The following is a 16,419-nucleotide window of genomic DNA, read 5'->3' on the forward strand; positions in this document are numbered from 1 at the left end:
GTGGCAGCATCATGTCATTATGGAAGTGTTAAGTCCTTGTAAAGTTCCCCGAAGATGATTGAAACTCTTTCATGTTGAAACAGCTGCGTATTACATTTTTATTGTTGTGTTATTTGATTGACTAGTTTTTGGATACGTGCGTTGCACTTGTATCTTAGGGCACATGTTTTTGGACTAGGTTTTGTCAATATTTTGGTAATTCAAATTCTAACTTTTAAGGTTCCCACTTTTAGGATAGTTTTATATGATAACTCTGTTAATGAGCGTTAAAAAAGAATAGCCTACTAAGATAAAAGTTCTTTTTCACTTCTCCATTCAAGAGAATCAATAGAAAATCAATTTATTTTTTTTCTAATTCACTCTTATACATCAAGTCGTAATTTTTCAAATTATTTGAGAATTAGTAGTCAAAAGTGATACTAGTATTAATTATCATTAATAAGGGTAATTTAGTAAAATAAATACTTAATTGATGTTTTCTTAAGGATAGTACAAAATGCATTATGAACAAGTAAAAAAGCAACTACATTCTTAAGGGGAGTACAATATTATTAATTCATAATTAAATCCCTATATTATTTCTAATAATACATCTAACCAAACAAACACCTTACTCTTAAGTTTATATATGTAAGCTTATACTACATTTTATTCTTTCTCCAGCTTCAGCTTTACTTCAGAAGTTTTACAGCTTTACATTTATCTCTCCTCTGCACTAATCAAACAATTATCTACAAAAATGTTCAATTCTACAAATTGTCACTGCCTATGACAGATACAGAATAACTTCTATTGTGTACAAGTCTTACAACAACAAAAAAACATTCCTATACTTTTTTTTATTGTTAGGAGTCCCTGTATATGGGCTGTGGTGCCCATTTGAGATGCAAGTTCAGTTTTCCTGATTTAGCTCCATCTAATTCAAAGGTTTCTTTATATTCTCCTTCCATTAGTACTCTTGTCAATGTCAGTATGCATCTTCCCATGTAATCCTGCCAACAGCATGAAAATGTAAATAAAGGAAATGAATCATTGTAATCACATTTATATAGCAGCGGTAAAAACTACAGACGCCCGGTGTTTATATCAAACTAATAAATACACAACACATGTCTTTCATATAAAACTTTTACCGCTAACCATAGTTAGTATGTAGTTTTTGTTGGAAATGAATCAATGTAATACCATTTATGTTAGCTGTTTAAAACTTACCGACATCCAGTGTTTACATCAAACTAGAGAATACATGGCATGTATCGTTCATATATAATTTTATTGCCAACCATGGTCGATTAGTATGTACTTTCACCTCAATCCATCACTTAATCATAATAAATTAATGTGGTATGGTGCAAACATCGAGCGTCAGTAAGTTTTTTCCTTACAGAACAATGTCTCCGCCCCAGGCCCTTCCCCAAATCCCCACTTAAAAATAAGGGGAAAATCCCTCAAAATCATCCTCTATCCTACAATTCAATTATACTATAATGAATAACCCTAACGTTTCTATTGGTATCGCATGTCTAAGCAGTTTGACATGCTAAGGGAGAAATACTAACTAATAACTGCTCCCCACACAATGAATAGCACAAATATATAAAAAGATGAGTAAACCAAAAAAGAAAGTAACAAATGCCTGATCCGAACCAGCCTCACCTTTGACCTCGGCAGTTTCTTTGTACTAATCAGCATTTGTATATCAAGAAAATAATTGGAGATGACTACATTGTTTTGCTGGTCGGTTGACGATAAGGCAAATGGTTATTAGAGGAATAGACAAGGCATGATTTTTGTCTGGATGAAAGCTAGATAATTTGTTGTTTGCCCTTTTCATCTTATTCTTTAAACACAAAGTATACAACAACAACAACAACAACAACGACTCAGTATAATCCCACAAGTGGGGTTTGGGGAGGGTAATATGTACGCAGACCTTACCCCTACCCCGAAGGGTAGAGAGGCTGTTTCCAAGAGACCCTCGGCTCAAAAAAGCAACAGGAGCCGATATATTAGTACCATAAAAATGCATAATAAAATAACAGCAATATATAAGAGATATGAAATACAGAATACGAAATACGAAATAGATGGCTGGTATAGTAAAACTAGAAGGTAAAGCCCTGCATCAATAGACGACCAATGACATTCTTAGTCTAACTCCTAACTGGCTAGTCTCACTCTATTGTGCTGTAGAAATATTCCCAACTCTCCCCTAACCTACAACCTTAATGCTCGACCTCCATAATTCCCTGTCAAGGGCCATGTCCTCAGTAATCCTAAGTCGCGCCATGTCCTGTCTGATCACCTCTCCCCAATACTTCTTAGGTCATCCTCTACCTCTCTGCGTGTCCACTACAGCCAGTCGCTCACACCTCCTCACCGGTGCATCAGTGCTCCTCCTCTGAATGTGCCCGAACCATCTGAGTCTTACTTCCCGCATCTTGTCCTCCATGGGGGCCACACCCACCTTCTCTCGAATATCTTCATTCCTAATCTTATACATCCTTGTATGCCCGCACATCCACCTCAACATCCTCATCTCTGCTACTTTCATCTTCTGGATGTGTGAGTTCTTTACCGGCCAACATTCAGTTCCATATAACATGGCAGGCCTAACCACTGCCCTATAAAACTTACCTTTTAGTAACGGTGGCACTTTCTTGTCACACAAGACTCCCGACGCTAACCTCCACTTCATCCACCCCACCCTTATACGGTGTGTGACATCCTCGTCAATCTCCACGATCCCCTGAATAACCGATCTAAGGTACTTGAAACTACCTCTCTTGGGAATGACTTGAGAGTCAAGCCTCACTTCAACTCCCGCTTCCGTCGACTCAACTCCAAATTTGCACTCGAGGTATTCTGTCTTTGTCCTGCTCAACTTGAAACCTTTAGACTCAAGATCATGTCTCCAAATCTCTAGCCTCTCGTTGACGCCGCCTCTTGTCTCGTCAATTAGAATAATGTCATCAGCAAATAGCATGCACCATGGCACCTCCCCTTGAATATGATGAGTCAATGCATCCATCACCAGGACAAATAGGAATGGGCTGAGCGCAGACCCTTGGTGCAACCCCGTAATAACTGAAAAGTGTTCAGAGTCGCCTCCTACTGTCCTAACCCGAGTCTTAGCTCCATCATACATGTCTTTAATCACCCTAATATAGTCAATCGGGACCCCTTTATCCTCTAAGAAGCTCCATAAGACCTCCCTAGGAACCTTATCGTACGTTTTCTCCAGATCAATAAACACCATGTGGAGATCCTTCTTCCTATCTCTGTACTGTTCCACCATCCTCCTAATAAAGTGGATAGCTTCTGTGGTAGATCGTCCCGGCATGAACCTGAACTGGTTGTCTGAAATAGACACCGTCCTTCGTGTGAGCACGTGATTTTTGTCTCACGAAAACTACTCCAAAATAAATCAAAAATAAAATAAATCTCTTTTACTGTGAAATTTTTAGAATTTGGGTGGTGTTTGTTAATTATTTGTGTTGTCCGTAAATGTTTGCTTTGTTATAATTAAACAAAAAATAAAATAAAAAATACATGTTTCATGCATATCTAGGATTTAATTATGCATTTAATAATTGATTAAAAATAGAATTACAAAAATATGCATTTGTTCTAATTTTAATGTTTCACTAGGTGATTAATATTTTTGTCTATGTGTTAATAATTGTTAAAAGTTGATTAATATTTTGAAGGAGTAATTTTATTTTTATAATTTTTATTAGGATTTTAATAATTGAAGAATTAAATTGGAAATTAAAAAGAGTGGAAATTAAATGGGCAAAAACGGATCTGGGCCAAAATTTCTAAACAAAATCAGGCCCAACCAAATTAATCCCCTTCACAGCCCAATCCCAACACTCCCATGTCCGGTCCAATTTAAACGAACCAAAACGACAGCGTTTGGGCGTATTTCATCAATGGCCGTTGGATTAAATCCATCCAACGGCTGAGATCTCTTCACCCTAACCCGTGATCCTTACCCGACCCACTGCCCCGGTTCAACCCGTCCCCCCAACTTAAACCAAACGACATCGTTTGGTTAAGTGAATAGATCTTAGTCATCCATTCTGCCTGATCCAACGGATGAAATCAATCCACCCCATCCCTATATAAATCCAAATCCCTACCCCGGCCCCCTAACTAAACACCCCCATCTCCACTATTCATCATCGTCTCCAAGAACATACCCCTAACCCTAGCCGCCCTCATTCCCCACCGCCTGAAACCCGGCGGCAACAACGCCGCCGGTCACCACCTTAACACCCCAGACTCCTCACAACCTCCTCTTCACGGATCTGGCCTTAGTTTCCTTCGAATCAGACCCCAACTCTTCGAATCTTAAATCGAAGGTTGGTCTGAAAACTCAACCCTTTCCAATGGCTTCCAAAATAACACCACAGCTTCCCCTAAATACCCTCACCACGGATCTGTTAGTTGCATGGCTCGAATCCTACTGGAATGAAGATTCGAGTAAAACCTGACCCTATCCCAACCTACCTCAAACTCACACCAGTTACCCACCTGACCTCCCTCGTGCCTAGAATACCATTGGTTTGATTCGAATCTGCCCAGAAGTGTTCGGATTTAAGATCCAAAAATCTGAAACCCTAAAAAATTTCCAATCTTGGAATTTTTCCGATTCGAGTGAAGGATTGAGGTCTAAGAGACTTTAATCGAGGTATTCTCAACTGAGAATACTTCGAATAAAGTCTGTTCAGGTCCGAATCCAAGTTGAGTATGTGTCTGAATAAATTTGAAGATTCAGAGGTATTTTTTCTATTTCTTTTGTGTATTCTACGTGTATTTTATGTTTGTTTCATTAGTCTGTATAATTTTTCATATTTTTCTAGTCAATTCTGTGATTCTGCCTTATACCCGTCTATTTGATCCTAATTATACTATTGTTTCTGTTAATTATGATTGTTTATAATATGTGTAATCGACTCGATTAAGTTCGTCGATTAGTTGTTTTGTAAATTCTTATTGCCTTTAATGCTGATTGTAATACTCTGTTGTCTATTTTGGTTGTTAACATTTTTTGTTGAAGTCAGTTAATTAGTTCTTCCCAACTAGTTATTTCTTGTTTAATAATTCAGAAAGATTGTCGATCATTTATGTATTGATTTCTGGGCAGTTGGTTTCAAACTGACAATGCTCCTGTGTTTGTTTGATTTTAGTCCATTGTTGAAATTCAGTTTGATTGATATGCTAAATTCAATATAATGTTGTTGTGATGTTAGGTTTAAATTCAATTTCACAATTGTTGGGTAGATACAACTGTGTTAAAAACTTAAGAGAATTGGTATTAGCTGTTTTAAATCAGGTTGATAATTAGGTTTGAACAGATTTTTAAATCTGTTTCGTAATAGATTCTGATCTTGTATTAATGGGCAGTAATAACAGTAGGATTTCAGGGCATTTTTGGGAATGAAACAGTAAAAAACAGTGTTAGTGCTAGTGTGCTGGAAGTGGAATGTTAGTGGCTGTTAATCTAATAGGATAATAGGAAACCAAAGGAAGTGGAGGGGCTGAAAATAAAGTAAAGGTATCCTTAGTGCTGTTTGAATAAGAAAACGCAGTTCAGTGGCAGATTTAGATTTTAAGGGAAAATCTGCCTTAGATAAAAAAAGGGGGGTCCAGGCAGCACTTAAAAAGAAAGGGGCAGACCTGTATAAATACAGGAAACATGACAGATTTTAAGAGAGAGATTTTTGAAAGAGATTTTAAGGACTGAGATTTTGAAGAAAAGAAAAGAGCTCAGATTTTTTTTAAAAGAAAAAGAAAGAGAGGAAGAAAACAGAAAAAGAAATAGAAAAGAGAACATTCACACACACACACAAAATCTGAAACAGATACAAAAGCAGAAACAGAAAAATCAGAAATAGGAATCTGAAACAGATAGAGGAAAGAAACTGAAATCTGAAATATAAAATAATTTTTCTTGGTGTGCAATTTTTGTGATTATTTTGTGATATTTTGTGTAACTATTTGTATGTTTGTCTATGCATGTTTATTTGATTAATAAAAAATACAAAATATGTCGCATTTTGCATGTAGGATTTAATTCTACAATTGTTAGTAATTAAATTTGTTTACAAAAATTAAAACTTACAAAAATAGGCATCTTTTGCATTTTTAGCATTTAATGTCCAAATGAATAATTTTATGCTTAATTATTACTTAATTGTGCGTTAATTGTTATTGAAAGTTAATTTGCGCTTTTATAACTTAATTTAGTTCTTAATAATAATTTAAGTATTTTTATAATTTAATTTTAGAAAAATAAAAGAAGAAAAGAGAACAAAAATACAAAGAAAAATCGGATTGGGCCACTTCTTCAATTTCAAACCACAGGCCCAAATAATTGCCCAACTTTCCCCATGACCCGGTCCACTTCAAACCGGGTCGACCCGGTCCGCTCCATTAACCCAACACCCCTTCTTCATTTTTGTCCAACACAAAACAAAACCAAAAAAATAAAAAATAAAAGGTGAATTATCACTATTAATAGTTTTATTTTTTGTTTTTTTTATATCGAAAATATTTTATTTTATTTTATTTTTATTTTTATTTTTATTTTTATTTTTATTTTTTTAAAAAAATATATAATAATTTCGGGAATGATTTAAAAAAAATAAGAAAAAGGGAAGTATTGAATAAAAAAAATATAAAAGTAAAAATAGGTGAAATTCTCTTCTTCTTTTTTAAAAAAAAAAGTAAAAGAATGTAGAAAATTTTAAAAAAATAAAAAGTTTTGTGGAAATTTTTAAAAAATTTAAAAGTAAAAGAAGGTTGGAATTAAAAAATAAATATAAAGGTATCTGAAAATTTAAAAAATTTAAAGTAATTGAAAGTAGCATTTTTAAAAGAAAAAGAAAAGATAGTGGTTTGTTTTTTAAAGAAAAGTTAAATAAAGTGAGATTCTCTTTTAAAAAAATAAAAAGTGGGATTTTAAATAAGATAAAGTAATTAAAGTTGGAATTTTAAAAATAAAAGTAAATAAAGGTGAGATTTCTTTTTCTAAAAAAATAAAAGCAATTTCTAAGTGGGATTTCTTTTAATTAAAAAAAATAATAAAAATAATAAAAAAACAAATCTGAAAATTTCAAAAATTTTTCTATAAATAGAAGAGAAAATTTAGGAAGAAGGGGGAAAAAAGAGGAAAAACTAGATAGAGAGAAGAAAAAAAGAGGGGGCGGAGTGAGAAGTATACACCTGATATACATTCTGGATACACTGAATATACATGGGCAGAATTCATTTTGGAGAGTTTTGAAGTTGAAAAAGAATAGTTACTGCTTCATTGTCTCGCTTAAGATCTGAAATAGTCAGAACCTTCCTACCTTTTACTTCTTCTCTATACTTGGAGTCGTTTATAGTCTCCTGGGTTTTCTGCTATTCCTACTGTACTGGTTTGCGGTGTTGCTGAATCTGCTGTTGCTGTGTTATTACTGCTGCTGACTTCTCCTTCTTTTGTTCTTGTACTGCTGTTTCCAGGTACACATTTGTACAATCTCGGCTTGAAGCAAAAATGAAATATTAATCAGGCTTTGTTCCTGTTGAATTCCTCCTGTTTAGATTTGTGGTTGAATATAATTTTCTTTTCTTTGTATAAAAATGTAGTTGATTGATTAAATTAGTAACGATGTCACATATGTATAACTTTTTCATCTAATAATGTTAGTTTAAATTAATCAAAGAATAGTTAATCTGCTTTGATATTATGGTGTGTCAATCTCACGTTTTAGTATTATTGAATAATAGAATATAGAATGAAAGCAGTTTTTCTTTGTACAAACTCGGTCGCAATTTTCCATTCGCATTAGCCGTAAACTAATAATTAATAAGTTACGTTTTTAGCATGTAATTAATTAAAAGATTTTCTTTTATTTTAGAGACGAACTTAATAGGAAAATATAGTCACTGTAGGTTTATCCTTTTAAATAAAAATGAGACGAGCCTCGACAAACAAAAATGCACAAGCTGCGGGGCCCTCTAAATGTATATATTAAAATACTTAGAATTCGGGACAGGCCGTTTAGCGAATTTTACGGCCTTCCCAAAATAACAATATGCTAGTTGCTTTAGGCGCACCTTTAATAATTTAACCTTCTTAAACACGGGTGCACATTGATGTGACCCAAATCCAAATCTCAATAGAGTCAAAATGTGTCGACGACCACGAGTACATTGATTGTAACGCGGTTCGGGATATATTTTCACAACGTTGCAATTCCTTGTAGAAAATAATAATAACAATTATGAAAGCGGTAAAAAGTTAAAATTTGCACATAAGTTCATATTTGTATAAAATCAGATAATCAAGCCGAATATAACAGTTGAGCGACCGTGCTAGAACCACGGAATTCGGGAATGCCTAACACCTTCTCCCGGGTTAACAGAATTCCTTATCCGGATTTCTGGTATGCAGACTATAATATGGAGTCATTCTTTTCCTCGATTCGGGATTAAAATTGGTGACTTGGGACACCCTAAAACTCCCAAGTGGCGACTCTGAAATAAACAAACCAATCCCGTTTCGATTGTCCTTTAATTGGAAAAAACTCCCTTGTACCCTCTCGGGTACGGAAAAAGGAGGTGTGACAGCTCTGGCGAGTCTGCTGGGGATCAGACACCCAGAACCACTGGTTCAGGGTTAGAAATTCGAGCTTAGATAAATTGTTATATTTGGCTTTATCTAATTTTTACATGTGTTTGAGCCTAATGTGCTAAATAATGCTTTTACCGCTTTGATATTATGTGAACTGTATATAAATTGTGCCGAAACCCATCTTCTCTCTGAGTCTTCTGAATCATGAAGAAGGGTGTACTTCGTACGACTTCTTTTCTGTATAGTGTCAAGTCCCAATTTAGAACGAGGTTTGGATAAGTCGCAAAGCCGGTGAAGCTTCTGTATTCCCGGACTGCCTCCTCCTCCTCGGCTCGAGCTGTCCGCTCGGGTAAGTCAGGTCTAGAACAAACACCCAGGTTCTGAACCTAGTATAACAAAGCCACATGCCGGATCCCTAGTAGGAACGTTTATTTGCATCACGTGCATTTGACTTTGGAGGCCCAACACAGGGGTTGGGTCTGTCTAGGACAGGTGTACCAAAAATGAAAATGACCATCCTGATGCATCTTACTTGCTACTACTTGCGCATTTATTTGATTCGAACTTGTGTGCTGACTGACTTGTGAATATCAGGAATAATATTTTGAAATTGAAAAAAAAACGAAATAGCGGTTAGGGAATTGATTGTTTATTTTTGAAAAGAAAACAAATGCCCAAATACTGTCAAAACTCTGCCGAAATTTTAAGAAAATGAAAAAAAATGTCTTATTAGTTTGTTTTATTAAAAGCTAAGAAAAGAAAAAAAAAGTCGTTGTTCTGTTTTTGTTTTTCAAAAATAAAAAATATAGAAAAAAAATAGTTTGTCTTGCCATGAAAATGAAAATAAAAAAGAGTCTTATTTTTTAAAAAAATGTTTTTTATTTTTATCTATTTGTTTATGAAAATGTCAAAAAATAAAAAAAAAAGAGTTGGGCGTTGAAAGTGGCTTTATTATTTGTTGCAAATATATATATATATAAAAAAAAATCCAAAAAGTTTTTATTTATTTCCAAAAATGTATATATATATATTTATTTGTTGCAAAAATATTTTTCTTGTCAAAAAGTCTAGAAAAGTTTTTAGACTCCCAATTTTCAAAACAAAAAAAATCCAAAAAATATTTTCCATTATTGACTTCTTTAGAAAGTTTTTTTTAATTATTTTAAAAAAAAATATATATATAATAAAAAAATCCGAAAATATTTCCTTCTTCTTTAAAAAATTGAAAAGGAGTTCAAATTTCAAAAAATATTTTTTTAGAAAGCATCTCTTTTATTAAAGGTAAAATTACAAAAAATATTTTCTTTCTTCTTTAGAATAAGAGAAAACAAATGAAAATTCAAAAAATATATCTTCCTTTTACTTTTGAAATTCTCAAAGTTCTAATCAAAAGAAAAGGAATTTTTAGAAATCTTTCTTTCAAAAAGAAAATCAATCAAAAATCCAAAAAAATAAATACTTCCTTTCTTTTTTCAAAGCAGTTGTTTTACAAATTCAAAATAATAATTTAAAATTAGTTTATTTACCTTTTCCCGAACTACGCGGGTTTGATTCTCACCGGATGTGAGATACGTAGGCAACCCTCATCGGGTCCAACCCCCATTTTTGCTAAAATAACCAAAACAAATAAATAATAATAAAAATAATATGTCATAAAGAAGTTAGGTGATGTTATTTTGTCATAAATAGCCGAATGTTCCCGAAAGGGACGCCGGAAGGCTGACTTTGCATAAACAGCCACCTTTGGGTCATTTTAGGATTTTGATCCAGTTGACCCACTCAGCCTTAAAAATCTTCGTCCCCGAGATGTTGAAAGGCCGTGTTTGCAATATTGAGTTTGCTAATTTGAAAACGATAAAAAGAGTCATGAATAAGTCAGGTGATGTTGTTTTGTCATAAATAGCCGAATGTTCCCGAAAGGGACGCCGGAAGGCTGACTTTGCATAAACAGCCACCTTTGGGTCATTTTAGGATTTTGATCCAGTTGACCCACTCAGCCTTAAAAATCTTCGTCCCCGAGACGTTGAAAGGCCGTGCTTGCAATATTGAGTTTTCTAATTTGAAAATCGATAAAAAGAGTCATAAATAAGTCAGGTGATGTTGTTTTGTCATAAATAGCCGAATGTTCCCTAAAGGGACGCCGAAAGGCTGACTTTGCATAAACAGCCACCTTTTGGGTCATGTTTAGGATTTTTTGTCCAGTGGACCCACACAGCCTTAGAAATCTTCGTCCCCGAGGCGCTGAAGGGTCGTGTTTGCAACACCAGTTTTTTTCGTAATTTTGAAAAGAAAAAAAAAACAAAGAGTCAGCGGTCAGGTGAATACCGTTTGAAATTTGTCATAATAAGCCGAGCCAGCTTCGGCCGCGTCTTAAACCGTTCTCGCCGAAATAGCCTTAGAGTATCTTTCAGTTGTCGAAAGGTTATTTTCGTAAAAGAATGGACAAGTTTGTAAAGTGTCAAAATAATCCTCCCCAGCCTCAAAATTCATGTGAGATTTGGAAGGGGCAACATTTGCAAAAATAGCCGTTTGGTTGCATTTGACAAACGGGGAAAGGAAGCTGGCCGTTTGTTTTTGAGTTTGTAAATCTTTTGATTAGAATATGTGGGTTGTTTGATTTTCGAGTTTGTAGGTCATCTTCAAACCTTTGAAACTCAGTTTGTTTTAATATGAAAACTGAAAAAAAATGTTCATTATTGTTTATCTATTATTGGTCCGAACTACGCAAGGTCTGATTCATGCGGGGGCATAATACGTAGGCAATCTCCATAAGATTCGACCACAACAAAAAAAAAGAAAAAAAGAAAAAGAAAGTGAATAAATAAAAAAGGCACAAAGAATAAATAAAAATAGGTGGAATGAAGGGTTTCACGCGGGAGGATGCACGCGGTAGAAAAAAATATATGTTAGAAATGGTTAACTGCCTAAGAAAATTGCGTTCCCCAACATGCAATTGCAATATCTGTTAAAACTTTAACGCTAACAAGTTTGTTGTTTGTCCAAATCCAAACAGTTAGTTGTTAAAACGTACTGGCACCATACCATTATCAAACAAGATCAAAAGGGATTATACCAGAAAGCATGACTGGCTCAGAAAATAGTGTTGAGTCGGAAGGGGCGGCACATCAGATGCTGAAGGAAGCGATGGCCAATATAGAAAAAATGAGATTGGAAATGCATGAAATGCAGCTAGCCATGGCTAAGGCGCAAAAGGGGCCCGAACCACTCGTCACTCCTACTTCCCCACCGTGACACACACCGAAATACCCTTTACCCGGCCCTTCAACGAGCTTCCCCGTTGCCCAATACTACCAAGGGGATACTTCCTATAATCCCCAAGCTCCACCACCCAAACAAAACCCTCCTCCGCCAATCGTCCCCGTCGTCGGGGCACCTCTGCCAGCCACGTTGCAAAGATCCTCCAACGAGCCATTGTTTCAGGCTCACGATACGCAATACTATCCCACTGAGCCCACATTCCATGCCCCCGAACCGCATGCCTACAATCCACAATTGGAGGTACCGGCAGAGATTGAAAAGCCGGTTAAAGTCCCAGAACAAGAGGAGGTATTGAGGAAGTTCAAAAGCCTGGAGCAGTCCTTCAGGAACCTGCACGGATTGGGCAACCAGGTCGGTGTGGCCTACAAAGATCTATGCCCTTTCCCGGACGTCCAACTCCCGGCTGGGTTCAAGATGCCTAAGTTTGATTTATATGAAGGGCACGGTGACCCCATGGCACATTTGCGGGGTTTCTGTAGCAAAATGAGAGGGGCAGGCGGTAAAGATGAACTTATGATAGCCTATTTTGGCCAAAGTCTGAGCGGATCGGCACTCGAATGGTATACCAGGCAGGATTTCAGCAGATGGTACACTTGGGATGATCTGGCGCAGGCTTTCGCAGGTCATTTCCAATACAATATCGAGATAGTCCCTGACCGTCTCACATTGTTGAGGACCGGGAAGAAGCCCGGGGAAAGTTTTCGCGAGTTCGGGTTCCGCTGGAGAGAGCAAGCAGCCAGAGTTGATCCTCCCATGAGAGAGGGAGAAATGGTGGACTACTTCTTGCAGACACTGGATCCAACTTACTTTGGTCACTTGGTGACGACGGTTGGGAAATCCTTCAATGAAGTAGTAAAGATAGGGGTCATGATAGAGGAGGGTCTGAGGTCTGACAAAATCCTGAATTACTCAGCACTCAAGGCAACAACCCAGGCTATTCAGAGCGGCACGGGAGGTGCGCTGGGAAGAAAGAAGAAAGAAGAAATTGCCACGATTGAGGCAAGCAGTTGGTCAAGGTCTGGTAAACCATACTACAACCAACCCAGACCCCACAGGCCAAACTACCCATACAGCCCACCACAATACTACTATCCACCTCAAGAACCACACTTCTCCGTGCACCAAGCCCAAACATACACTCAGCCTCCGGTTCGCCCGCAATGGCGCGCGCCGGCTCCCCATAACACACATACACCATCGCAAAACACCTATCCACTGCCAAGAGCTTACAGGAACCCTCTAGGGGCAGGTTTCCGGGGAAATCAGGCTTTCAGAAATGAAAGAATACAAAGAACATTCACTGAGTTGGGAGAAACCTATACTGCCGTGTTCCACAAATTAAGGCAGTTAGGCTTGTTGAGTCCTGTTGAGCCCAGATTGCCAAATCCCCTTCCCAAAAATATGGACCACTCGGTAAGCTGTGAGTATTGTTCGGGGGCTCCCGGACATGATACCGAGAAGTGTTGGAAGTTGAAACATGCAGTACAAAATCTTATTGACACCAACAAGATTGAGGTTCAGACACCAGAGGCGCCCAACATCAATCAGAACCCGTTGCCGGCACACCTTGAAACCCACATGATTGAGCTAGTGCACGAAGGAGGGGAGCTAAAGAAACCCTCACAAACAGTGATGATGATCCTGTCGGTTCAAAAGAAATGTTAACCAGTGGAAAAGCGGTGGTATAGTTGGAAAAGGTGGATGACAAGCCAGTTATGGTGTTGGAAAAGGGTCCAACGAGGCAGATGTGCAGTTTGTGGGGTTGAAAGCAAAAATCAACAATTGAACGACTACTCCTCTTCCTATACGAAGGGAGTCTTGGTAGTGGGCTCTGATTTTCTTTTTTGTTGTCTGGATTATTCCAGGGTTGTAATCCAGATTTTTCTTGTGCTCGCCAAAGTGTGAAACCTTGCTATCCCGTATTTTAATAAAGTGAAAGTTTTTTTCCTCATTCCTTATTTTGTTTTAATTTTTCTTCTTATTTTTCTCTTCTGAACAGTTCTCTTTATACTGGTTCTAATGACATGGCATGTACGACGGATCTTCAACCTAGTCTAAAAAATCAATTTGATTTAGAACTTATAGTACAAGGTTGTGATGATAAGTCGGAATACGATAAGGATGAAGCCTTCGAAGAAATTAACAGAGAGTTGAGCCAATTTAAAAAAAGAGCCCAACTGACACGGAAGCTGTCAATCTAGAGGATGCGGATGACATCAGGGAAGCTAAGATAAGCGTCCATATGGAACCAAACATCAGGGAAGAACTAATCAAAGCACTTACTGAATTCAAAACATTTTGCATGGTCATACGACGACATGCCGGGTTGAAGCACCAATTTAGTGGTTCAAAAATTGCCCACTGACCCAGCATTTCACCCCGTCAAGCAAAATTGAGGAAGTCCAAAACCAACGTAAGTGTGAAGATTAAGGAAGAAGTAACCAAACAGCTGAACGCTAAGGTTATTCGGGTCGCTCGATATCCTGATTGGTTGGCTAATGTGGTGCCAGTGTAAAAAAAAAAAGGAGATGGAAAATCCGGGTGTGTGTTGATTATTGCAATCTAAACAGAGCAAGCCCAATGACGCTTTGTGATCAACAAATATCTAAGGGAAATGCGTCGACATGGCTATCAATTCTGACGCAGTTAAGAGATATTATGTATGATTGTAATTGTTGTTTGTTTGTATTTAGCATTTATCAGAGAATGAAATGACGGAGGCAATTCTTTCTTCTATCCAAACACTTTAACCTTTGCTTCCCCTTTTGAGCCTTATTTATTCTTTCATACCCCTCTTTTGGAATCAGTAATGAAAATGAAAGAAAAAAAAGTAATGATAATAAGAACAAAAGAAAAGTCACACAAAAAAAAACAAAGGAATTGGGAACTACGTTTGACCTGATTCCTCGAAGAGGATACGTAGGCGCCTCACGGCTCGGTCATAGTGTGCATAAGATAACATAGTGTGACAAAATAAAAATCCCCAAGCAAGAAAAACTGGGGCAGAAGTTGGCGCTTGTAATTTTAGGCAAGAAAGTTTGATTCCAAGAGTTGTACTATTTTACCCCTAAAAATTATTTTTGAACTTTGGATACCCTTTCTCCTTTCAGCCATACACAAAAACCTCTATTGATGTCCAAAAAAGACCTCCCGATCAGTAACTGAGAAGTGCTAAGTTAATGCAAATGGAAGTCGGGAATAACACTCTGATCCCCAGCAAAGAAGAAGATCATAAGCTGGAAATGAATTGATAGCCGAAAGAATCCCCCAACAGAGAGAGTCATATCGGCAGCACTCCAATCCCCAGCTGAAAAATAAAATAAAATGAGAGAGTCTTATCGGTGAAAACCTTCACAGGCACCATAAGGCGACGAGAGTTGAGAGAAATGAGAGAGTCTTATTAGTGAAAACCCCTCGAAGGGCACTATGAGGCGACAAGACAAGATTGGCGGGAAGGATCCGCATTTAGCAAAGAGTTGGGTGCCTGTTTATCCCCAGCAACATGAGGCCGTCCGAAGGGTTGATTGATACAAATAGACTGGGTTGATTAATCCGGAATGCGTGACATGATCGTTGGGATCAGTTATATCATTCAGATAAGTTCTTTTCTTTCCTTTTCCCCAGCATTTGTTCAGAAAGACTTCTTCTTTTTCTATTTTTGAAATTCTTCACTTTTTCATTTCTTGGTTTAAAGATTTTACCTCCCCAGCAGTTTGTTTTTGAAAAGGATTTTCAGAGTTTACTACCAGTTACCAAAATGATGCAAAGCAAAAGGCGAATACAATAGGCCAAAGATAAGGCGATAAAGTGAAAAGAAGTTGGTCGCAAACACCAAATGATGAATGGGTCTAGATCCCCAGAGGACCAAATTTCCAAGGGAAGTTGGAGAAAAACAGGAAAACAACAGTTGAGAAAATTGTGGACCTAATTCCAAGAGGGCCCCCAGCAGATCATCGAGATGTAGAAGCATCCCCGACAGATTTTCGACCAAGTTCCAAGAGGGTCGGACAACACAGAATGGGGAAGGAAGAAAAGGAAAATTCATCCCCAGCAAGTTTTGATAGCGTAATGAAGCACAGAGCGGGGAAGAGAGAAAGAAAAAAACTCATCCCCAGTAGGAGTGGCACGACCACTCACCATGTGTTAAAACTAACAAATTTTCTTTGATTTGAAGCAGGAAAAGGAAATCTTGTTAATGGCGAAAAAACATGCCACAAGGAAAAGCACCAACACTGGGGCAAAAAATTTTCTGCCATTTGTCGAAAATTTTCTCGAAGGAACGAGGAAATCAATTCAAGTTTTAAGAGATAGCAAGACAACACGATTCTAAGAAAGACAGTCGGAGGTAAGACAATTCCAAGTTTTTGAAGATGGGTTCATCCGCCCTCGAATAGGATATTTTGGGTTCATCCGCCCTCGAATAGGATATTTTGGGTTCATCCGCCCTCGAATAGGATATTTTGGGTTCATCCGCCCTCGAATAGGATATTTTGGGTTCATCCTCCCTCGAA

At 37.2% G+C, this 16,419-nt stretch overlaps 1 pseudogene; it reads right to left on the bottom strand.

The window, feature by feature from the left end:
- Nucleotides 1-610: 610 nt before the first annotated feature.
- Nucleotides 611-16,419, bottom strand: part of LOC107761985 (synaptotagmin-5-like) — a 57,856-nt pseudogene continuing 42,047 nt past the window's right edge.

The sequence above is a fragment of the Nicotiana tabacum genome, chromosome 9 (genome assembly GCF_000715075.1).
Source record: "Nicotiana tabacum cultivar K326 chromosome 9, ASM71507v2, whole genome shotgun sequence".
Lineage (NCBI taxonomy): Eukaryota > Viridiplantae > Streptophyta > Magnoliopsida > Solanales > Solanaceae > Nicotiana > Nicotiana tabacum.